Raw genomic sequence first — 26,670 nt, 5'->3', positions numbered from 1 at the left:
ATCTACACCTGCAGGTCTTCCATTGTAAATGCAGGGCATCCACATAAAAGGGGTATGTACATAGTTCAATACTTTGCATAAAACAAATAAATTGTGAGGACTTTTATTGCAAATTGTATATGATTTTATCAAAAAGAGTCATTTCAGCCATAAAGAGCCAAGGTATGTGATTGAAAACTCATGGAATCATGACTAATATCAATATATCTAACAAAACTGTGCAAAGAACTGCTCCAGGAGGAAAATGTTGCTTTTGGTTTTTTGTTTTAAAGCTTATTCACTGTGAAAATTGGAGCTAATTACAGATACAGACAGGCATTACATAAATAATGGTACCGCATAAACATGAGCTCTACCTAGAAAAAAAAAAGTGGCATTAATGAAACATGAGCTAGAACAAATTATAATAAGCCAGCTGTATGAATCCATTTTCAGAAGAAAAGAAATATTCAGGCAAACAAGCACACTGCTGCTTTGTTGATCAAGTCTGGTTTATCATGCAAGACATCAGTTTATAAAGAATACAAATGCAACATAGAAGACAAGGGAAAAAAAGGGCATTTTAACAGCATCTCAGGTTTTAAAAATCATGGACAAAACTGACTGAATTTATACACTGTGAAAATATCACCACTCACCAGGACAAGGCAAGCGTTTAGTTTCAATTTACAAGTCCTCTATGTATTTTGACAAGTAGGTTTATAAATACGTATCTGGGTCACTTTTTAGACAAAAAAAGGATTATTATGCAGTTTGTAGAGAAGGAACTCTGAGTAAAAAAATTGCAAGAGAAGCTTATTTGATTCTCAATGCTGAATCAAGTAAAGGGTCTGGTTTTCAAATAGTGTCTGAATATCAAAAGGAAAAAAACAAACCTTCAGGAGCAGGAGGTTATATTTCATTTCAATCTTTTTTTTTTTATGTTGAGGAGTAAATTACAGTATATTGATGTCATTTTGGAAACCATCCATCCATTTTCTATACATGCTTGTTGCGTACAAGGTTACGGGAGAGCTGGTGCTTAACTCCAGAGGTCTATGGGAGAGAGGTGGTGTACACCATGGACAGGATGCCAGTCCATCGGAGGGCAACACGGAGACATACAGGACAAACAACCACGTACACTCATTAACACCCTGGGGCAATTTAAAAAGTCCAATTAACATGATAGTCATGTTTTTGGACTGTGGAAGAAAGTTGGAGTACCCGGAGAGATGTGTAGCATTTTCAGCAGAAGTAAAACAGGAAGTTCGTTCGTTCGTTCGTCGTCTTCCGCTTATCCAGGACCGGGTCGCGGGGGCAGCAGACTCAGCAGAGACGCCCAGACGTCCCTCTCTCCAGACACCTCCTCCAGCTCCTCCAGGGGGAGCCCAAGGCGTTCCCAGGCCAGCCGAGAGACATAGTCCCTCCAGCGTGTCCTGGGCCGTCCCCTGGGCCTCCTCCCGGTGGGACGTGCCTGGAACACCTCCCGAGGAAGGCGTCCAGGAGGCATCCGGTATAGATGCCCGAGCCACCTCAACTGGCTCCTCTCAATGTGGAGGAGCAGCGGCTCTACTCCGAGCTCCTCCCGGATGGCCGAGCTCCTCACCCTATCTCTAAGGGAGTGCCCGGCCACCCTACGGAGGAAGCTCATTTCAGCCGCTTGTATCCGTGATCTCGTTCTTTCGGTCATGACCCAAAGTTCATGGCCATAAAACAGGAAGTAGAAATATTAATTTAGTCATATTCATGTTTTTGTAATTTTTTTAAGTTTTAAACAGCAAGCAGTATGATGTTTATAAGGACCCCATTCCTATGTTTTTTAAGCCAATCAGCACATTTGTAGTCACTGCTGTTGTTGCTAAGAGACCATGATGAACAAGTGCTGTGACTTTGCATTACTTTATACATTAAAATAGTCCATATTTTAAATATTTGTAATTCAGACTGTTTATTCAGTTTGTCAACAATCAAAGTAAACAATGGACTCTGATTTTGCATAATAACATCTGATACATCTGAACAACATGCTGATAGCGTGTGAGACCTCCACAGAGTGAAAACTACATTATGTTTTGTTTTATTGACATTATGAGTAAGGCATCCATGAAGGTCAATTGGTTAAATTCAAGAGCAGTATACCAGAGTAGGCGATGCATGACAAAGGGCTAAGTGGCAATGGCATGTAGAGCCTATCCAGTAGAATGTAATATTACCCATCATAATAGAAACTGACAAAATCATTGTCAGAGTGGAAAGAAAAATAGCAACATGCACTGTGCGCTGTTGCAATTATTACATGTGATATGGAAGTTAAATAATATCATCTGGCAGTGTAGCTTACCCTTTGTTCACCTGGAGACAAAACCCTGCCTGGATTCATCTAGATTTATTGTTACTCTCATCTAAAATTGCCATTTTAACCAATTTTCTTAAATGGATTCAAAGCATTTTGCCTTCTTAAATACATCGAAAGAAGCGCAAGTTACTTCCTAAGGAGGCTATTGAGAAGATAGCTCATTTACACATGTGTTAGTAACACACAAATTGCAACCTTATTTTCTTGTAATTTTTCTGTCAGTGTAAAACAGTGATGAAGTAGAGCAGAGTCAACAGGTTATTTATGTTTTCATTAGCATCTACCTAAAATTAGCTAACCTCATTTTGCTATTCCTATTTACTATCACACACTACTTGTCACAGACAAACAAACTCACCAGCAAAACTGTTGATTGGCTAAATTTGTTAATTGATAATTTTATAGATTAAAAGAGTACAAGAGCGTTTTATCCAGTAACAATCGTTTTGCTATAAATTATTAGTTAAATTATTGGAGGTTAGAATATTGGAAGCATGTATTTGTGGAGTGAATATATGTCTAAATGTTCTGAATGTGTATTCAGTGTACAGTGTGAGTAAATTTTAATCAGAATCAGCTTCATTGCCCAGGATTGTGTACACAAACAAAGAAAGTTGACTTCAGTTTCAAGCCCTAATAGTGTACAGACATTAGGTATGAAAAAACTTTAGAGGATATAAAAGGAAGATAAAGGGAACAGTATGTACATCTATGTGTATGTATTTTGGTATAAGAAAATAAAACAGAAAGAAGTTGTGATTGTGCAATTATGCTTATTTTGTTTCACAGCAGACTTACTGACTACTCAGGCTGTAAGAGGTTCATTGTGTTCATTAGAGAGACAGCCTGGAGAAAGCAATTCTTTCCATGGCGGCTGGTTTTATCAAATAGCGCTCTGTAGCTCCAACTTGAATGCAAAAGTCTAAACTGTTTGTGTCCAGAATGTGTGGGTTTTGGAGAGATGTTAGCTGTCCTTTTCCTGACTCTGGACCTGTACTTCCTTAATAGAGGGAAGGTCAGGCCTCGATGATCCTAAATGTTCATTGCAATCTGAACCTCTCCAGTTTTGTGGATGAGCCAAATCACACACTGATGGAAGGACACAGGACATACTGAATAGTGGCAATGTAGAAAATGACCAGCAGGTTCTGTGTTAGCTTGTACTTCTTGAGTTCCCGCAGGACATACAGTCTCTGCTGGGTCTTCTTACGAACAGTGTCTATGTGTGAGGACCAGGGTTGTTATGGTTAACTAAAATGAAATTGAGAAAAGATTGCCATAACTGAAATAAATTAAAACTGTAATTCAAAGGGAAAAACTATAACTAACTGGAGTTGTATTTTGCATTTATAAAACTAACTAAAACCTCCTGAAATTATAGATATAATAGCCTTTGTTTTTGTGTTTATCAATTTATTTGTAAGTCTTACGAACTGAAGTGAAATGGATTTTTTTCCACATTAGCAGTTTACGTCAGCTGTCTGCACCATACGGCACCCCACAGTCTCTGGCAGCACTTTATAAATAAAATTTTTGCTCACCATGCTAGCCCACAAAATGATGAAAAAAAGTTGGGAGAAAGCACCACAGTCCATTATGGGTTTTTTCGAGTATGACTGTGAGAGAGATAAAAGCAAGTGACTTATAGGAGAAATGAGCGATAGAATATGTGGAATACTTCTCAAGGGGGAAACCCCCCACAAATCTCAATACTAACCCTTGAAAAGTGCGCACAAGAGGATTAATTGTGAGTACTTGACAAGCCTCTCTGAGTAGCTGCCCCGAAGGAGAGGTCACATCACAGCCAGGAAGCACCAGGAAGGAAACAACAATAACAGGAACACTGCAGCAGGAAGATGAGTTGGTAAACGTGTTTATTGAGACTGGGATGTCCACACAACTATGTGATTGAGATTAAGTTTAGATTATATTGTGTAGTATTGTATTAGTTAATATTATTATGTCCACATGTTTCATTAGTCTACAAATAATTTTCAGCAGCTCCAGTATTTTATCTTGGGGACTGTTAGTTGTTGTGGACGAGTGGTTGTTAAACAGTAATTTAATAGATTTTTTTGAAAATGGTTTCTTGTGTTGAGTCTTTAATACCCAATACGTATATTCATGATTTTACATACAATACTTTGACATTTTTGAGTCCTGCACCTAAACATTAACTCAAGTATGAAAAAACTAAAACTAGCACTAGAACTAATGAAAAGTAAAATACAACTAAGAATTATTAAAACAAAAACTAACAACCCCACTTTTAAAAACTAATTAAAACTAACTGAATCAGAGTAATACAGTCACAACGAAATAAAATTAAACTATAATGAAAAATCTAAAACTAATATAACTTTGGTGAGGACCATCTCAGGTCCAGAGAATGAGTATTTCCTAGGAACTGGAAGTTATCTACAGTATAGTGGATGGTGAGGATGGTGAGGGGAGGCAGTGTGAGAGGGTGTTCTCTGGAAGTCCACTGTCATTTCCTGTCTTGCGCGGGTTAAGCTCCAGGTGGTTCAGACTGGGAAAATACTCCCCAGCAGCCCTGTTATAATAGTTTTCATTGCATCTGCATGCTTTTGCAACTGCAACTTCTTAAGTGAGATGACGCTTATTTAGGTATGACAGTGGCTCAGGTGACAGGGATTCTTCTTGTAACCTGTGGGTTGCTGGTTCGAACTGTTTCTCCGTCCATCTCAGTCATCGTGTCCTTGGGCAAGACACTTCACCTGCCTTATTGTACGGCAGTCCCACTACTGTCAGTCTGCCCCAGGGCAGCTGTCGCTATAATGTAGCCTACCACTGACAGTGTGTGAATGTGTGTAAGAATGGGTGGATGACTGATTGTAGTGCAAAGCGCTTTGGGGCCTCTGGATTGATAAAAGCGCTATAGTAGTGCAGGCTATTTACCATTTTAGAATGGGACATATTTCCCAGATACAGCAATGGTGCAATTTAACAAAATGCTGAATATATAACGGAAACCAGAAATTATATGCATTGTATAAATAGACACAACCGATAGTTCTCACACTGTTCACCAACACCTTTTTAGCTCTGCCCAAAATATTTTCTATAGGATTAGAATTAGAGTTTTATAATGGTTACTCTAAAACCTTGACTATGTTGTCCTTAAGTTGCTTTGTAACTACAGAACCATTCATTAAATTAGAAAAATAAATTATTATTACTGAAAATGTATAAATTATCGAGAACTTTATTTCAGCAACTTAAACACATTACATAGATGAACTAAACAGAGATTGTTTAGTTCATCTACTTTTCTTACAATTAATTATGATGATTTTCAATCAAAGCTAATGAAAATACAATTTATGATATTAGATCAGACTAATAAAAAAGACGTTTTTATCGACAAATATGTTGAATACCTGCTAAAAAATTATTTTTGAAAGGTATTTTTAATCTGACAAATGAGCCTCATTGGAGCATATTCTAATTTTTTATGATTGTACATCGGTTGTATGCTTTTAGAGTCACTATCTCTTTAAAATAACCATTTTACTCAAGTTTAATTTCCTGAACGTGATGTACAAAGATGTTACGTAAATATTTCCATATAATGTTCATTGCTTATGTTGCTATTTATTTTGTAAAGTGCACCAGTTGCTCTTGCAACCAAACACCTGTACAACATGATGCATCCACTCCTATATTGACAGTTGGGATAGTTTTCTTAGGCTTGCAAGTTTCTTCCCTTTTCCTTGAAATGTAAATCCGCTTTTTATAGCCAAACACCATTAGTTTCTATAGACCATAGGACATTATTTTGATTTTTCTGTAAGGTCACAAAAGGAAGCTTTAGGAAACCGATCGAAGCTTTTGATATTATTTTAATGCTCCAAATAGTTTTTGTTTTCCTACTATGGCCACCGGGTCATGCAGCTTACTGAATGGCTAAAGTTATTGTGAAAAAACAGGGGATTCTGCAGAGAAAAAAGCTTTTATAATACCTCAAGCAGTCTGTATTAGGTATGACAAAAAATACAGCCATAATTAAATCAAATGTTGTGAATTAAAACAGAAGCTTACACAACCTGACATCATCATGTGGGATTTCCAAATTTTTTAAAAAGCATACCTGTTTTAGTGTTATAAAAACCTCTGAAATCAAAGAAAATAATTTAAAAAAATCTTCTCTCCCTTTATTCTGGTATTAAGATAGAAATAGCATTGGTAATGCTAAATGACCTAAAACAAGAAAAGGTTAAACGGATTTAATTGCTAGAGAATGAGAAAAAAATATGATGTGTTTTTTTATACAGTGTATGTAAATATCTGGCTTTAACTGTAAATAGTGGTACATATAAATCTGTATTGGATCCTCTCGTATATAACTTGAAGCATGCAAATCTTATTGATGTGTTCAATCACTTGTTAATTTAACAAAATGCTGTGAGTTAATTAAATTTTCAGGGATTTTGAAGTATAGCATCTCTCCAAAGTTATACAGCATTCTAGCCAAAAAAAAAGACAGTCTCTGTAAGTGAGAAAGCTGACAACTTTGTGTGTGTGTGTTGCCTGTGGTTCAACAGGCAGAAGAAGGACAAGATTATTCTTACCCACGGCAGACTTAGGTTTCTAATTATTTTCGTTCAACCAAGGAATGTGTTTCTGCTAGGAAATGAGACAAGAATCTCTCAAACTTTAATAAAACAATGTAAAAAGATAATCTCATGTTTAAAAAACATTTTTATCTGATTTTATGTTTATATATTATAAAACAACTGGCATGTCAAAATGGAAAAATCTTTACTCACATTACAGCAAACCCTTGTTATATTTCCTGTGCAGATCTTTGAACAATTCCACGAATATTTGACAATTTATCTCTTACGATGACCCACAGGTATTCATGGTTTGGACCTTAATTTTTAGGTCCCTCCACAGATTTTCTATCAAATTCAAGTCAGGTCTATGGCTTGGTTGCTCTAAAATGTTAATGTTTCTTCCAGTGAGAATAAATATGTGGGTGTGTTAAACATACTTTAAACTTAAATGTGCAAGGGCTATGAAAAATGTTGGACTTAATTGTTTTACCTACAGTGCAAGCAATTTCAACACAGCCCAACTTGCTGCAGTTCCTTATTTAATGACTCACACTCCTCCCATGTATGCATTAAGTGGCTGATTCATTGCGCAAGAAGAGTTTTGACTTAGCATCACCCAAACTCATATATGTTTTGCTTTAACCCATGAGCAACATGTCAACTGCCTGAAGCACTAACTGGTGATGCTCCTTCAGCTCAGCATGGTGATCATTCTTGATTTTTCAGCCTCCTCACTCAGGTAGAGAACCAGACAAAATATAATTTAAAACATCCACTTGTGACAGCACAAAAGACGGTAAACAACAATCTCAGGTGTCACTGCTTTAGTTTGAAATATCCTTTAAGTTTAGGTTGTCTATAGGCTCTGTAGTCTAAAATTATTGTAGTTTAGAAATTATTTCTGTTGCTGCCTGTCCTGCGTCTACTGCAGATCTATTGTCTTCATATTGGACTGAAAGTTTCAGCTCTTGCACAAATGATCATCACCTCACAAGGGTTAGAGGTCTATCTCTTTACTTTGTCAGAAACCTAAAGATTAAGGAAAGTCGTTATACAATAACAACATGCTGCATTCAAGCATCATTTTTGATTTAATATTAGTTTATGTGCAAAGGTTTCAAGAAATGACATAAGTATCATCAATCATGCAGTTCATTCTAGATTATTACGTTACTGCATCTAAAGTAATTCAGAAGGGCAAACACCAATGGCTATTTTAATGAGTTCACGAGGTTCATGAACCCTATCTTTAAAGAAAATCACTCTGCCACTATAACAAGCCACTATGCAATGCCAAGACAGCACTTTAGCTATATGAGAACAAGCAATGGGGGCTTAGCTGCTTCACATAAGACTTGGTAGCAGTATAAATTTATTTGAAATAGTCCTTAGGCTACCAACAATACTATGACAAAGGCGCCAGAGTGTAATAGGCCTCATAAACCTGCTGAGGTTGAAGATACCGTGTTGATGGTAATGATGAGAGTTTGCGCTGCCTACCGACAAAAGAGGGGAAAGAGAGGAGCTATGAGCTCTGTGCGTTAGGACGCACAAGACAGTCGCATATGGCCCCTGAACTACCCCGACTGAAACGGGTGATTTCAAAACTCTGAGCTGTACGAAGGTGAAGAGTGGACAGTTTGGGAAAAAGCGAGACGAGGGGCGCATCAGACATTCAAGAGTCTGATCTGCGCTCGCACACAGACGTTTTTGCGAGGGTGGCACAATTGCTCACACGCACACCTTGTAACCAGAGGCGGACAGACTGAACGATACAGTTTTATTTCCACACGTAGTTTAACATTTCGAACATTGCCAGTGTCGTGGTCAATTGCAGATCGTAACTGCTTCTACCAGGACGATGGTGTCGTCGTTATTTGTTTTGATGCCCAGACGGGCGCATTTTCGTGGCAGTTGCGTCTGTCCTTAAGGATTTTCCTCCACCACGCTCGTATTTTTGGTGATTCTTTTTTTGTTTCAATTTGTCTTTTAATTCCCCGGTTTGTCTTTAAGATAGCAGCCTATTAATTTTTTATTCATATGCATCCGCATGAAGACGGGACCAGCAAGGAGAAAACGAGCGATAACCGAGAGAGGAAAGGGAGAAGGAGGCAGTTGAGGAGACAAACCAGAATGAATGAGACACTCTAAGCAGCCGAAAGGAGATTGGAGAAATCGAGGTAAGACCAAGGGTAGTTTTTTAATTTGCTTTTATGTTACACCAGCGCAACAATAATTTCATTAACTGTGGACCAGCCGTAGGTCCCCGTTTAGCCTCCTTGAACGTGGTTTATTTATTTATAAATTTACGGTTTGACAGTTATCGAGTTTATGTTTATTGATGTATTCGCTTCATGTTTAAAATCTGTGCTGGGCTTTGGAAATAAGCTGAATCTTAAAGTGGGAATCTTGCTGTGGGCCATCTCAATGCACCATGGAGCTGCACTAAGACAGATTCTGACAAATGAACTTCATTTGAGATTTAAAAAGGCAGTTTGCTTATATTTTCACCAAATCGAATCACTGAGGCCAGTGGATAAAATCGCTCAGTACTAGTGATAGGATGCCCATTTTGTTACCAATGCTACCAAAAGATTAGATTTAGAAGGAAAATGATATCACCGAATGTTGCATAGCTCAGTTTGAAAAGCATGATTTTGTGTATTTTTTTCCTCCATTTATTTTCATGAGTGCACATAATTAAGCATCTCGTTGAGCATTGGGGGAATAAACGCATCAGAGCTAAATGCTCTGTTCAATCCCACACCAATAACCCAGAATGCTTTCAAATCATTACATATTGACTCTCCTTAGAGAGCACACTGCAAAAGGCAACTCTGTAGTATTTGAACAGTCTTCAAAATTAAAGTCCACTTTAAAGAATGTGCATTAACAAAATGGCATAATGACGGCTTTATGTCACGTTACCATATAAAAACCCTGCCTGAGCACCATAATGGTATTTCATTTTCATCCAATCTGGTCCCATAATGTTTTGGGTTCATGTCATGAAAACTGAGGTGGCATTATAATATTATGCTGAACTAATTCCCAATTTAATAATAAGACATGTAATAAAAAGACATCGACAACTTATGCTGTAGTGATGATGAAATTAAACATTTGTCCGTCATGATAAAATTGAACTTGAGGACTCATACTAGACAGACCCCAAAGGCAGTTATTTCCAACCTATAAGCCTTTTCCTCATTTCACCGGGGTGCATTGTGTTTGTCCTGCCAATTTCTGGGAAAAATTGGAAAGTCCACTATTGTGAAGGGGCTGAATGAAATTCAAATTCTTCAGGTGGTAAAACAGCAATATTGCAACTGTCTGATTGCATTATCTGGGCATTCTAGATGGCAGGCTTGGAATTGGTTTACTGCCAAACACACTCCCCAGGAAGACAGAAGAATTTATTTCCCCCTTGTCTGTATGTCACATCCCCATCATAAAAATTATTCTCAGCTTTCTGTTGCTGCATAATAATCATACATTAACATGTTATAAATGACCATCACAGGTTTTATACGCCGCTAAAAATAATTTCATATATTTGGGTATGGGGTTTTAGAGGCTCTATTGTTTTGCTGTCTGGATTGGATAACCATATTCAAAGGAAACACTGCTTTCAGATCCTCTTAGATGATCTTTACACACAAATAAATTACTTTGATTTTCTAGTGTTTAGGTCGAAAAATATCAGCTCAATGTACATACAAACTAACACTTGTATATGTATCTGTATGTGCATACATGCACAGTATACGTGGATGCGCAAATAATAATTTTATCAATCCTTTCATGATTATGAATAATAGTGCTTTTGCATTTGTCTTTGCATTTTTGTTACAATTTTATGCAATATTTATATACGCCCTACAGCTCTTTCTCAGGGCAAACCAATTTAATATGTTAATAGAAAATGTGCAGAAAGACAAAGAACTGATGCAAGTTTTAGAAAATAACTTGTGTTTTACATTATTTCAGAAAATACCTGTATTGCATTTATATTTATTTAAAACAACTGCATTGTTTCCTTTTAGAAAACTGATTTCAGCATTTGTGATGATTTTATTGCTCTAAATTTTGGTTTTGGTTTTCATAGCTTGGCCATAGAGACATGTAGCTTGCTGAATGGCAGATGCCATCTTAGAAAATATTGGATTCTGTAGAAAAAAACTTCTTTAATATGTGAATACCTGTTTTGCTTTTGCAAAATATTTGCTGCAGAGTTTGGGTTTTTATTTGATGGTTATTTCTTCAAATTTTACATCGCACAGAATTTTTGAATTCAAAATTACATTAATTGTATTAGTTTATCATTCTTATAAAGAAGCAGTTGCACTAGGGTTAACACTCTTAATGTGAAAAAAGATGCGAACAAAATAGGAAATTTTGGGAGTTTTATGAATGTGTTGTTTGGTGACAAAAATCTAATATTAGATGCAGCTTATAGGTGAGGATGAGTAAAACTAAAAGAAATGTAAAGCAAATATTCTCAATCTTAACTGAAACATTTTTCTCAATTATTCAGTGTGAAGTGGTTTAAATGTGGCAACACATAAAAAAAATTAATATTTTCTATGTACTTATAATATTTTATTTCTAATAATTTTCAGCCTATAATGTTTGTATGCTGATGTGACCTCAAATGCTCTTTCAGATGCTTCTACAGACTTAATAGAAAATGTTTATGTGCCAGGACTGAACAGATGGTTTATGCAACCAACTCCACTGTTTTCTTTAAAAATTCCGAAAATCTGAGGTGCCTTTCGATGATGAAAGGTTTTCATCTAGATATAAAATCTGACCAAAACTGCCATTGCTGCATGGCAGTCCGCTAATCCGGATCTGTTTAAGATACCGTGCCAATGGTCTATAGAAATTTGTTGTTGCTGATTGGCTATTTGTTACTGTAATAAATGGACAACAAACCTTTGCAAGATTCAATTGTACCTAGATGTGGATTTTTAACCTTTCTTCAAAATCTAATTTTTGTTCAGCACACAAAATCCTTCAAATGGTTTTCATAGTATCATTGCGGTTTGAGAATACAGAGCCCGCTTCAGCCTATTCTCATTTAGGTGGAGTTATGCAGTGAAAAATGTGGCGGTGGTTTGTTGCATGACTATTTCTGTAATGTCCCATGAGATAGTGTGTACTTGTGTATCTCTTGTGCACGGGCAAAGAGAGGTCCTTTGTGCTTTTTTTTTTCTAATGTCAAAATGCTGTGTCTCTGTTGGGCCTTTTCCCTTTGGCCGACCCAGCAGCTTTTTGTTGCGTAGTGCCTTTTAGCCATACTCCACAGCCTCTGTTTGAAGGAAGCACTGCTTACCTGGCAGTGGCAGTTCTGGAGTTGTCAGCCGCCTGATAAGACTTGTCCTTACAGAAAAGCCATTACAATAATAATGACAGTTATTGTGATTCACTGTTTTACCACTGCCAACAAAACACACTGGAAATTGTTTTTAACGGTCGCTACTGGACTCATTATTGCAATCAAAAATAACCAATTATGTTTACCGGACTATTTGTAATGTTTTGGCTTTATTCTCCTTAAATTCTAGATTACATGTTAGTTGCATAAACATGTAGTAAGAAGAGATTAGAAAGTAGAAAACAAAAGAAGGTGGAAACGAGGAAGTGCATTAGCAGAAAGGAAGGATACATTATGGCTAACGAACAAAGAATCCCTATTCTGTGGCAATGAGGTGGAAAAGGAAGGGGTAAAGTGTGTCTATTTTGAAGCTCATTGCCTTTGTGTTGTGGATTTCTCTATGAATGTGGCCATGCACACATGCAGCAGCATGTAACTGCAGCTCTACCAGCTCTACCAGCTCTGCGGTCTCTGTTACTCTTAGAGAAAGTCTGAAGGTGTGGGTTTGAGAAGCCCATCTTACAGAAACCCTACCACACACTAATCCAATTCAGTGCTGCCAACCTTGAGCGTGTGTAGGCGCCAGGATGGCGAAAAATGAACAGGGGCAACAGGAGCACATGGACGGGAAGAAATCGATGAGGACTCTTTTTCATAAATGGAGTGGGTGTTAAATTAGCTGGATTGGCCCATGTAGCAACACACTGGATTGAGTGCTGGGTGTATTTTGGTTGTGTCTATTGACTGAAGGAACAGCTTCGCGTACAGCAGAGAAAAGACGTACTGATGCTCCATCAATGTGTCCAATCAGCCTCAAAACTGCTTCATTCACTTGTGCTCACATTGTTTTATATGGAAAGGAGATATTGAATCAGAAGGCGTGTCGCTGCGGTTTCAACACCCAATTTATAGAAGTCTGTTTTTCTTTCACAGCTAGATTTTTCCTCACTTTACAGTATAGATACAGAAGAGAGAGTGATTGAGAGAAAAAACAATTACAAACCTTTTATCTATCAGGTTGCCTCAAATAGTTTGCCTTAATAACTGTTATTGGGTTACTAGACTAAACTTATGGACAGAAACCTGTGCCATCGCAAACTGAGTTTGACTTACTCTGATAATGTGAAATTAAATGCACTGGTTTGAAAATTAATTTCACTAAATTGAAACTGAATTTAATGGTTTGAAACTGAATTCAATTCATTTGAATTTTTTTTATTTTCTATTGAAAATTCAGTTTGAATATTATCAGTTCCAGAATTCAAATTCAATTCCAAAATAATTTTTTTTTTGTCTCACATATCTGCATCCATCTGGGTCAAATGACCATCTATAAGAAGCATCATGTAAACAAAAACAGTTATGCTACCTGCAGCTATTAGCTAAAGACGGCAAATTCGCATAGTGTGCTGTTACATAGTGTTACGTCGGCCAGCGTTTCCCTATCGATATGCTTGACACGGTGAATAACATTCACCAAGCTTATGTACGCTCCACTGCTTCATCTCAAAATGCCGTGATGACAGTTTAACCTGATTTGAAACTTAAATTGGTGAATCTGTGTTTGATTATTCTGTGGCTTTCTCAAGGACCTGGATTTGTGACACAAAAAAAGAGAAATTCTGGAATTGAAATTGAATTATAGAACTGAAAGTAAAAGTAGTCAAACTGAAAGTTTAATACAACCAAATAATTTTTCAAAGCAAATTAATTCAGTTACAAATGATTAAATTCAGTTTCTATTTAGTTAATCTAATTTTTATACCAGTACACTTAATTTCAAATTACGCAAATATGCAAGCACAAGCTTCTGCCCATATAAACCGAACAAAACAAAACAAAACAAAACAAAACAAAACAAAACAAGATTAAACTAAACTAAACTAAACTAAAGTAAACTAAACTAAACTAAACTAAACTAAACTAAACTAAAAAACTAAACAAACATCATCCATCACTCTTGGTAGAAGGAGCAGAATGACAAAAAAGGTATTATATTCTTTTATTATATTCATTTAAAAACTACGGCACTAAATTTAGAGGGTGCTTCCTTTATATTTTTGCTTAAATCTCTGTTATAAAATTAGTTAATAGAAAAACGGATAACATTAATATAACAATCATTATCATTATGTTGTATTATCTTATCTGTTATCAGCAGTTGGAAAATTGTTGCTTATCTGTTTTAAATAAATAAAATTGAATCATTTTGTAAATTGTTCTTTTAAATTTGTGATGGTTTGAAACCGTGGTAAACCGCTGCTGTGGTGTATACCACCCTAATAGTCATGATCATATACAGTTTCACACACACACACACACACACACACACACACACACACACACACACACACACACACATATATATATATATATATAAACACACATATATATATATATATATATAAACACACATATATCACATATGTGCAGAACATATTTTTGCTGAATTTTGTAGTTCGAATTTGTGAAGGGCAGGAGGTAGAAAATAGCTGTTTCACTCAAAGGAAAAGATGAAGAGAGCGATGAGGGAGCTAAATTCTGATCCTCATTGGAGTTGCTTTCCACATCCAGCCTGTCCATCTGAAAAAGGAGGAGCACAGAGATGAAAGGAAACAGGGATCAATTGACCTAATTGCTTGTCCAATCAATCCTATGTTTTTCTGATAGCTTGATAGAGTAGTTAGACCATAGTGGCGCATGAGCTCCTCTAATTGGCTTGCCCAAAACGGATAGAGCAGGAGTCTTAGCAGTAATGGCACGAGCAGCCGGCACTCCTCTTTGCACCTGGTGCTCTCATTCTACCAGTGTCAATCCTGACACCTTTATCCTCATTATCTTCATCTTAGTGCCATGAGCAGACCCTTTATCAGTTTCTACAGGACTTGGGTATTCCTTTATTGCACCTTCATTCACAATGTTTTTTTCTTTGCCTGCAACTCTGCCTACTGACTGAATTACTCAATCACTTTGTGTCTATCAACCCATCTGGTGAGGCATTAGATTTAGTAAGGACATGTCTATAAAAAGCAATGTTGACCTGAGACTCACCTGAGTCATTCCACTGAGGATGGCTCCAGTGGGTTCATGTTTGTGTCAGTAGCTCACTCCTTAGAGTATTTGGTGTTGGACTGGTGTGCATGTGTTTGTGCATCTTTTGTTCCATGCTGTGAGCTGCAGGAAGAGGTGTGGGACTCAAAGAAGACGCTTGTTTTCTTGTTTGCCAAGATGAGAGTTAGAAGGAAGCTGAGAATAAAAAGACATGAGGTAGTGAAGGAGGAGAAAAGAGGTGTGAAAGAGGACATATATTCATAAACAGCTGCAAAAAACTCATGGAGCTGTATACATAGAACAGGAAATGCCAGATTAGACTGAGGGAATTGCTTTAACATGGAAAGAGTTTATAAACATAGAGAGCAATGAACTTTGAAGTAGGGAAAGAGGGAGCGCATCCGGGTTGGATTAATTAAGGATTATAATTATGTTGGGACTTTGCACATCTCACCTGAGACTAACCAACGGAGTGCTTCTCCAATCCTGATGCCCTCTGTTCCTCTGCACATATGGACACATGACCACAGGAAAATACTGCTCACACTTGCCGTATCATAGATTCACCTCTCCGACTCTACGCACATAAGTAAATGAGTACAACAGCATATTAATATTCTGCTGGTGTTACTTAAATCAGTTCGCTATGCTGTCGGTTTCCCAATGTTAGTCTCTGTACTCGTGCAGCAAATTTGTCAAATAAACCTCTCTTCTGCATGGTACACAGTACAGCCAGCTCTTCATTGAGAAGAAAGAATAACTGCTTTATCATATAAACTCAATACGGTGATGAAAACTGGTGTTAAAAAGCAGTTCTATAATTTGCCATTAATGGTTGTGTTAAACAGCTTAGAGTGTAAAGAATTAGTAAAGGTGCTTGCTAACAGTGTTCATGCTTCAAGCTGACAACGAACAGATGATCATGGTGACTCTGCTAATTCCTTTTCTTTTACCATTAGCTTGTTGCAGAATTTTGAAATAGTTTTTATTATTATTATCATTTGGTTAGTATCCAGTTCCAAGCAGTGGATTTGTGATGTTTTTTAAAGTAGAAATCGTTTTTAAATCTAAATAAATAAATAAAAAGTAATATGCATAAACTATGCAAAGCTGGTGAGCTATAGAGACAAGGAAGTATTGGAAATTCTGTTCTTTACAATCCAAAGTCACTCGTTTACTATGGTTTACAATGCCCTGCCACTATTGTAAGTGGACAAAGTCCATTGTGAAGGAAAAATTAAGTCAAAAACCAATAATAGGATTGAAAGCATCATTGTTCAGCAAATGCTACTGACAATTAAAATTCTTGCTTAGCCAATCTTCTCTGTTTAGAAGCAGTTTTTTAAGGCAGTTAAAGTTGGACCACTTGTTTCTCCCCATGGCTAATATTGAATAAACATAAACCAAAAGTCACACTGTTATCTAACCACTAAAGATGCTTGTTTTACCACGTCATGACTGTGGTCACCTTACAGCACAGGCTAATTCAAATAGACACACAATAACAACATAAACTGCCCACCAAAAGCGTGCATACACACATTCTCGGCTGCCACAGAGGCATTTAGTGAGCAGAATGGGAGAGGATTTAATTGAGTCTTTGATCATTATAGAATTACCATGTGGCTTCTTGGCACCCTGGTTATTGTTCCATGGATTAATCATTTTCATTCAACAAATTGTGGAATCCACATAGCAAATCAGTGTGCTGCCTGCTTGACATAGATATGTAGTTGGAGCAAGGGAATTTTAATGTGTTCTTGCCCTCCAATTGGCTGCAGTCATCCATGCTACTTGATTTATTTGACAGATTGGTTTTATTGATTTAGTGAATTAATGTGGTGCCAGTTTAATCAGTGCGCTATGGAACTGTGTGGAATATGACATCTCTGTGAACTCAAATGAATTGAGTGTAAAATATTGATCTGCTTATCTACAGTATTTATTCAGCTATTTGTCTTAGAGCTGATTAATTCAGTATGTGCTAAAAATGGTAGGCTTGTGTTTATGAGACGGTGCAGGTGTTTTTGTTTGTGTTTCGTCCTCTTTCTGTGTGTTTGCCTAACTGGTTGTGCATCTGTTATTGTCCAGTGCTGTCATCCAGTTATTGAAATGGCAGCAATTAGAATGTGTTCTTTTTTTGCACATGCAAAAGCATACTGCTACTGTATGCTATAAAATGAAAAATTGCATGCAGCCCCAGCATGTAAATGTTCAACATTAATGTGCTTGTAAATGTGCATGCACAAACCAACAAACACAAGGGTATTATCTTCATGTATGGGGTTTACGCATGTGTCTTTTTGTAACAGCTGCATGTGCTTGTAGGGATGGGGCAGTGTTTAGCACCGGCATGCTGATTGAGCCATATGTGTGAAAGTGGGCATAAAAGGACAATTTGTTTTCTAATTACAACTAACTCAGAATGGAGATGGAGATTTGGTGACAGCTGACTCATCTGAGGTGGCTGCCTCAATACAAGGACAATTTGTTTGGATAAAAGTAGAAATTTCATGAATTTCTCCTTTTCCATCTGTAGGTAAAGAAAGCTCAAGTTGTGGTGTTACACAGAATCACATCTGCTTCATCTTATAATAGAGAAGCACCATCTGACACACACACAAACACACAATTGAAATAAGTTATGCAAATATAGAGCAAGTAATTTTGAAAGAAGTGTTTGCATGAGAAACAATAACCATGTCAGACCAAAGTGTCCTTTTTATTAACAAATTTCCTTTTTAATTGTTTGTCTTTAAGTGACTTAAAATACCATTTGTGTGGTTCATTAAGCTTTCACAAACCTATAGACTGTGTTGCGGCCCACAACGGGACTCGAATATGAAATATCTGCAAATAAGCATTACATTTTAATATACTTTTTTTTTTTTTTTACCAATTTTATACGCTGTAAAGTAAGATACCTTGGATTGGAGACAGTAGGGGTGGTGAAGTTACACATGACCATTTATCTCCAATTATATTTGCTAAATACCAAAATGTCTCACCGGGTACTCCAGCTTCCTCCCACAGTCCAAAGACATGCCTGTTAGGTTAATTGATAACTCTAAATTGCCCTTAGGTGTATGAATGAGTGTGTGCCTGGTTGTATGTGTGTTGCCCTGTGATGGACTGGTGACCTGTCCAGGGTGTACCCCGCCTCTTGCCCATAGACTGCTGGAGATAGGCACCAGCTTCCCTGCAACCCACTATGGAATAAGCGGTAGAACATGACTGACTGACTGACCAAAATGTATCATATTTATGAAGGCAACGACATTTTCAGAATCAAAAACATCGGTTTCAGGATCATTGACTAATGTGCATGTGCCATGACAGAAACTGTGTTGTGTTCTGATCCCTCACTGTTGGATTTTTACTGATAATCTATACCAATGTACCTTCTTGATTATATTTTAAACTTTCTCTTTCAAAATACCTATTATTTCTAATAACAATATAAATGCCTCTACCTCACACTCTTTTCCTTTCCTTTTCCGTAGCTCATAAAACTATTTCCTCCGGTCACACACTATTTGTTGGCTAGTCAAAATAAATATGGTTCTCAGCCCACATACAGGCCTGTTTGCTCACCTACCATTTGCGGCTTATGGACTGATGTGTATATGTACTTACTGGTTCTTCTAATATGTGCCTGTTTACGCCCCTTGCCCCTGCACCGTGCACTTACAAGCACCTGGGAGGACTCTCCATCCTTTGCAAGTGTACCTACATTTGCCCTACATTCACCTTCTCCCTACTCATGTGACCACCCTCACTCACCTTTTGATGCAAGCAGATATGGATGGAAATACAAATGACCCCAGATGAACCCAGATATTGAGCTGTTTTAAAGCCAGAGGCTTTAAACAATATCCCTTCGCTGCGCCAACATAGGCGAAGAAGGAGAGGCCAGGGTTTCTCACAACATCAGGGTTTTATATGGGATTTATGACCCCCATCCCTTGCAGCAATCTTTTCCTCCACTGGCTGTTTTCCCACTGGGTAGAATTAGCAAGTGAAGAAAACAAACAAATTACAAGGAAACAAATGAAACATCTAATAAGCATATATTGATATGGAGAGTGGGCTTTCAACAGGATACAGCCTGAGTGAGGGAGAAAGAAAGAAGAGCAATGTGTAATCCTAACACTTACTCTCCCTCTGCATTTCGATTTACCTCTAATTTCTCTTCTGCCCAACTGTCCCGTCCACCCTCTGTGAATAGTCTGTGTAGCTCTCCGAGGAGATCAGCTCAAAGGATGGGCAGTGTGAGACACATGGGCAGATGATGGATCTGACGTGATAGACAGCAGGGTGATGGATGGCCTGCTGGGTGATAGGGGATTAATGCAGTGCTGAGGCTGTCCCTGCACAGAGGATGGCTTAGCAATAGATAGATAAAACTGACGAGCAGATAAACAAGAGAGCACTAATCCACGCCCTCTTGATGGACAGAAAATCAAAGTGAGGGAAAAGAGCCACAGTGGGAGAGATGGACCTTTATACTGTCATTGCAGGGTCTAGAGCTTTCATGGAGAATGTAAGTGGACGAAAGGTGTGATGAGGTGGGGTGCTGAGGAAAAGCTAGAGCGGTACTGCGTTTTTAGTCATTGGTCAGTGATAGCATGTGTCTGTTTAGACCATTGTGCTGTCTGTGTGTATGCACTTATTTGTAGAGCCAGTTTTGGATGATGCGGCATGCCTGGAGGGTGGCAGTTTGGGTTGTCAATGAGCTATTTGAAATGATGCTGAACAGTTTAACTGCAAAAGAGAGATTAGGCATAGCCACAAATTGGCCATGGTAGGATGTGATGGGATAAACGGAAAGTGGAGAGTAGGCTGGTTGGGAGTAGTTGATAAGAATGGTTGCTGATTCCATCAGCACAACAGCTTAACCTTCTCTGTAACGTGCCAAAATAACAGGTTCAGGCCTTTTCCTTTGTGCAGTTCATCTAACTTGTGGGATAAAATTACTTGTTGGGATGAGGGAACAACAAAAAAAGAAACAATGGAATGAAGTATTGGCCAAGTGGGAGCTCCTCTCAAAATAGGGAGTAAGTAGCCTATCCTCGTGTTATTATTGAGCACTAAGCTTTGTCTCTGTTCGCCGTTTTAGAGGACCCCAGGGGTTCTGGCATCGATCTGATATGCTTAGAATGCACTCCAGTGTCACCTATTTAAAAACTGAAAGCTGGTAGCCAACAGAAACAAGCTTTTATTTATCATGCATCTGATTTTGGCTGCATGGATGACAACCTGATTAGCACTTAAAGGAACCCTTAAATCTTACATTGGAATGGAAGCTATGTATACAGAAAGGGAGGCAGCTATCTTGGCCGGAAAGAATTATGGAGGTCAAACAGAGAAGTGAGGGACAGTGTCAACAGAGGGTTAATTAGTAGGTGGTACAGACTGGGTGAAAAGTGTTTGACACAGATGAGCAAAAGAGGAAAAGACAGGGAAAGATAGTGTGTAACAGACCAGAGGGGGAGAAGCAAAAGGAAGCGGAGGATATTACTGAAGAGGGGTGACAATAATCAGAGAATAGGATGAGAGTGTAAGTAGATAGGTCACAGAAAAGATGTCAGATTAATGCATAATAATTTTGTGAACAACTGAAACCCGGAGCAAATGAACAAATTGCTAAGCAACCAAGGGATGACTTCTGTGTAGTTGTGTATGTTAATGCAGAATGTGCGGGGGATTGTAGTCCTATAAGTGTGCCGGTAAATGAATGAGTGAGGCATGATGGAAGAAACTAAGTGAGTGAGTAATGGGGGTCAGTGATGGGTGTGTTCACAGAAAGTGTCAGCTTTAACCATGCTGACCTGTGAATACGGGCTGCATGCACAAGTGGGTGAATCTGAGTGCCTCCTTGGACGTGAATTGACACTAAAATTGGATGTGAATATCGTGTTGAATGTGAAATAAATATAAACAAGAAAAGTAGGTGGAGAGTGTTTTGCATATTTATGTCTATATGTCATTTTGTTGTCTTCTCTGCATCATTTTAAATCAGTCTTACAGCTGTGTTTTTTTCTAGCCTCTTCGCCATATAAATGCTTCTACATTTTAACACCTCATTTTATCATCTGCAATTACGGCAACAGGATTTTTGTCTTGAGATGAAACATTTTCTAGGCTTGCGTTCTGCAGGTATCATGATTGAAGATACTTTTTATTTCAGACTATTCTATGTAATAAATTGTAAGGAGGGGAATACAAAATTTTATCTTTAGTGACTGATTCTCTTTAAACACCAATCAATGTTTATGGAATCGTTTTTGTGTATCTGTGGGAGTGGCAGTGCGAGCATGCCAGAACCGAAAGGATGAGGTTGTTCTGTCCTGTTCAGCCTGTGCTACAGCTAACCCCGACACCCCCCTGTGTTGCATTAGAAGGAAAAAAATACCTCCCATGATATGTCAGAAGAATTTGCATGCCATAAATGCATAAACGCTGTTCGGTGTCATCTCTTTTCTAAGGGCCTTTCACTTTTTTCTGCTCGCTTGTCTCTCTCACCTTGCTGTCGCTTTGCTCCTGCCCTCTTTACTATCCTAGACTGCAGCATTCATGTTTGACCCTGTTGTAGTCTCCTTCAGGGCCTGTCTCTTGGTGATCAAGCTCCATTATTTATGGTGTATCGTGTTTCACCATCAATTCCCGCAATGGAAAGTTTGAGACAGATTTCCTTGAGTGTCACAATAGCACTGAGGCTCAGCCGAGGTTGGAAATGGAATTAGCCTTAAATAGAATTTAATTTTCACCGCTGTCGCCTGTCTACCACCCAGACGGCATGACTGGCTTGGGTAGAGCTTCTGCCATTGTGTGTTTGGTGAATGTGTGTTTTTGTGAGTGCATGAGAGAGTGAGAGAGAAGTATTACTTTTGTTTTGTGCATTAGTGACCACGGAATGTGACATGTATGTGAAACTACAATACTTATTTCTTAACTTTTTTATTTCAATTGGTCTCCAGTTGTGGTTAGATTTATTAAAGAAAGTCTTACATTGACAAGCTGAATTTCCTGCAAGGCTGCAAGACATCAATACCTCAGTGTATTATACAGCAGGAGATGGAGACTTTTTTTGATTGATGGAAAATTAAGTGGGGCCTTCACTGTGAAGTAGAGGACATTTTTTAGTCCTTTGAGTTAATAATAAATAACAATGAAAATCCTTCTCGGGCCAATCAATGACCAGACTTCAGCCACAGCCCCTGTAACTTTTTTTAAACATGAAACTTAAAAGCGAATGAATGAGTATATAGATAAATGAATAAGAACTGTTGAAGTGTGAATCAATGTTTATGGATCGGCATCCTAAAACCTGCCGTGCTGCTGATGAAATTAATATGGCGGTGGTTGTGTTAGTGTGTGTGTGTGCGGGTGGCGGGTGTTATACGTGTGTGTGTGTAAATAAGGCAGAGTTTAAATGTTTCTATTATGCTTCGGATTTATTATGAGTTGTAAAGGCACTTATGTTTGATGTGTTTGTCCTTGAGAGTTGAGAGGTGTGTGCCTGGAAGTGTTCTGGTTTCCTAAGTCAAAATGGGGGTTTCAGGTGAATAATGTTATGTTTTGTTTTTTTCCTGTGCTCATTTTTCTCCATGCTCAACTTAAGCATGATTAATTTTTTAATTAAGACTAAAACGTCAAAGTTGCCACCATTAAAAAATACTTAATACCATTTTTGATGCTGGGAATTGCTTTTCTTCAAATAAAGGGTTCACAGTATGTTTGATTGTTCTAAAAAAGCAAAAGCAATAGATAGCAGTGAGGTCAGCAGCCATTTTATTACAACAAAAACCCTACAAGTCTTGTTTTCTTTTACAGTAAAACAGTAAGCGAAATTACACATGCTAGAAGTGTTAACATTATTGATGGTAATACCTTTGATTCAGTTGTACAGTTAATTGAAGAAACAAGTTTCTTTACAGTATTAAAAAGGATCTGACCCATGCAAATATATTTTGGAACATCCCTGTTCAGTTACTGTTTCTGTTAAATGTGCATCATATTTTCTTTAGTCATAAACTAGAGTTGACAGGGTAGGTTGGTGCAGGTTTTGGCTAGTTTTTGGTCGACTTTTGTAATCTTAAGTAAGTTGCGGGAATTAACACAATTTATTAACGTAAAAATATAAAGCAAGTTTTGATGGTTTCATATCTGATGGAGCCGTCTGCTGCTGGATGTTTTGTATCGATTATGCATCTGTCAGGTTTTGGACTTTTTGGACTTTGTTTTTGGTTTTGTGTTTTTGTATTCATGTTAGTTGTGGTTTTCTGTTTTGGTTATCTTCTCCGTCCCAGTGTGCTCTCCTCGCTCCTAGTTCCCTTGGCGTTGCTTTCCTGTTTATTTTCTTAGAATGGTTTTCTGATTATGATTATTATTTATCATAGTTCTCTGGTTCCCTTGCACTCTCTTATTTATTAGTTTCTTTTCTATTACTTCTCTCGTCATTTGTTTTCCCCTTTTAGTTATTACTCAGTTTAAGTTCCCTTTTTTCTCCAGTTCTTCTTAGCTTTGTTCCTCTAGTTCATTTTTGTTTTCCAGCCTCTCCTTTATAGGTTAGCTTTAGTTATTGTTTACTTTTATTCTAGTCCTCGTTTCCTCTGCTTCATTCTTAGTTTTGTTCTATCAGTGTTGGTTTAGGTTTGTTTACTTTTGCAGTCAGGGTTTCCTTATGGTTTCTGTTTTGCTAAGTGCTTAGGTTGTTGTATTCCCTCCAGTTTCTCAGTTTCCTTCAGTTCATGTTTATCCTTGATTCTTATGCTTTATTTTATCTTGGTTTATAGTTTCATTTAGGTCTGCTTACTGTCTTGTCTTTAGTCCCTTTCCTCATGCTTTAGTTTTATTAGGTTCACCTGCTCCCTCTGCCTCCCTGCCTCCTTGTCTCACCTGTTCTTAGTTCCTTTGATTACCTGCCTTTGTTCTCCCTCAGTATATTAGTTGGTTTTGTTTCATTGTCCTTTGCTGGTTCCTCGTTCACACCTCGTTCTACCCTATGGACTACCCTCGTCTTTGCCTTGGGTACCTGCAGTGTTCATGTAAGTCTTGCATCTAACTCTGGTTTAGACCTGCAGTGTTTTTGTGACGTTTATGAAGTCTGAATAAAGCTCTGGCTCTATCTGAAATGCTGCTGCCTAGCTCTTGTCTGCGCTTCGGTCCACCCACAAACCTCACCGTGACAGCATCAGTTCATACCTGCTTTTGTATTTGGGCTATTAGCAAACTGCTAGAACGTTTTTTTTATCATAAACCTTTGAGTGTTGGTTTTCAAGATATGTTGCAGGGTTTTTAGAGCTACTCGGCCTTCTAGACAGCACTCTGTAGCACAGCTTGCATAAGGGCTTAGCCAAATCCTTTGGCTTTTCCTGTTCAGCTGCCTCTTAGGCAAAATACCTCCAAACAATATGTTTGCTTTTGCCTTTTGGACTAAAGAGGCTCTCAAAGGCTCTTTTCTGGACATACTTTCTGTGTTACAGGAGCTTTAAATGTTCAGCACCAGCTCTCTGGTGTTAAGGTAGACTTTTGCAAGGCAGAATAGGTAATGTTTGCTCAGTAAGAAAAGTATCTATTGGCTGTCAAGAAAGTTGCTGGTATTTGTTTAATAATGCCATTAATTTCCATAACTTATCTGTCTGTAACTGTCAAGGACATGGGAAAGATGAATAATGTAATGAAAATTGATAAGAAATTATTAAAAAACTCACTTTCTTGAGCTGTACATAACATAATTGCAGTAATTTATTCATGTGTGAGGACTCTGCCAGATGTGAATGATTTAGTTATGTGGATGGGATCAAGATGAGAATAACTTAATTCTTTTAATCAAAGTGCTGTTTTAGGGTTAGGTTTAAGATAAAGGTGTAAATTGATTTTAGGGTTAGGTATGTAATGCTAATGGTTAGATTTAAGGTTAGGGTCAGTATTAGGCCATAGAAATGAATGGAAGTCAATGCAAAGTCCTTGTAAAGATACAAAGACATACGAGTGTGTGTGCAGTAGTGTGTGCAGTACTGATGTGTGAAGGTGTATCGCAACTTGGTAAAATGAAAGAAACTAATTTTAAATCATTTATGCTTATTTTTCAGTATCAATTGCATATAAATATCAATTATTTTTGACAAACCTAGTAAGTAAAGATGTCAGGATTATTCCACTGACCTTGGCTCAAGGCTTCTGGAACAAAGGATATAGTGAGTGTAGCCTAACATGATTCAGATCCTTTGAGCTGAGTAAAGCCTAAAAGAAATAGGAGTTTGCATACCCAATGAACAAACAGGAATGCCATAAGCTTTTTACCCCTTCTGACTGCAACACTATTTTAACAAATTGTTAGTCAACAGGTAATTATGTATTGCTGATGCCCCTTGTCAAGGTGCATACAAGAGTTTGGGACAAATGCAGTTTAAGATAGGAAGAGCGGGGATTACAGGATGATTAGACGGGCCACAGGTGCGGATGCCAGCTCAAGTTAGGGAGCGCATTTTGTGTGTGTGCATTAGCATTTGTGTGTTTATGCATTCAGGTGACATGGTGGGAGGCTGAAGAGGCAAAACTGTGATTTGTGAGTCTTGCATCCCTGTAATCTGCTCAGATCAGATCAGTCAAAGACAATAATGCAACACTGAACCAAATACCAAACTGCTCATTCTTTATCTCTCACTTCTGTTACTCTCACACAGTCTTTGTGCCCCCCAACCAGTCTGTTTTTTTTTTTTTTTTCTCTTTTTCACTGCGGTAGGAGCCAGTGTTGCTGCAGAGGAAAGGATGGAGTAAAGATGGAGCCAGGGAGACAGAGAAAGAATAGAAAGAGGCAGGAAGATTGATGCTCAGAATTGGAGATAGGAATAAGAAAGCACCTCAGAGAACAGAGGGAGGAAGGTGGTCAGGATTGAACAGTAAACAATTACTTCTCTGCTTGTGTGTGTTCCTGTTACACGCTGATACCAAATCAAACAGTACTCTTTCTTTGCTGACACACACAGTCACAGTATAAGCGCACACACACTGGTCACAAGCATTTGAGTTTGTTTTTGGCCAGTGCAGGGTGGTGCTTGGCAAAAGAAATTAAGCCTAACAACCATGGCATCTGTCTCAGCAGCAGGAGAGTCCCGCCTACCCACCCACACATGACCTGCCCTGCTTTCATTCACTGAGCGGCCTGCTGCCAGCCTCAGGATGGACCGCTGCCTCTGCCGCTGCCCGGCACCCCCCACACTGAGTCGGCCTCCCTGTATTGCCAATCCCACTATATGCCTTCGTCCATGTTTCCCTCTCAAGCAACAACCAGGAGCCTAGTGATATGGCTGCGT

The 26,670-nt window shown here is 38.1% G+C and overlaps 1 protein-coding gene across 1 annotated transcript in view; it reads left to right on the top strand.

The window, feature by feature from the left end:
• The first annotated feature begins 8,497 nt into the window (after nucleotides 1-8,497).
• Nucleotides 8,498-26,670, top strand: part of LOC124862873 (adhesion G protein-coupled receptor L1-like) — a 133,237-nt gene continuing 115,064 nt past the window's right edge. Inside the window, 1 exon segment of the mRNA XM_047357054.1 lies at nucleotides 8,498-9,098. The gene's annotated coding sequence lies outside the window, so the exon portion shown is untranslated.

Source organism: Girardinichthys multiradiatus, chromosome X (assembly GCF_021462225.1).
Source record: "Girardinichthys multiradiatus isolate DD_20200921_A chromosome X, DD_fGirMul_XY1, whole genome shotgun sequence".
Classification (NCBI taxonomy): domain Eukaryota; kingdom Metazoa; phylum Chordata; class Actinopteri; order Cyprinodontiformes; family Goodeidae; genus Girardinichthys; species Girardinichthys multiradiatus.
The sequence above is the reverse complement of the archived record's forward strand: the minus strand, read 5'-3'. Positions and strand labels throughout refer to the sequence as shown.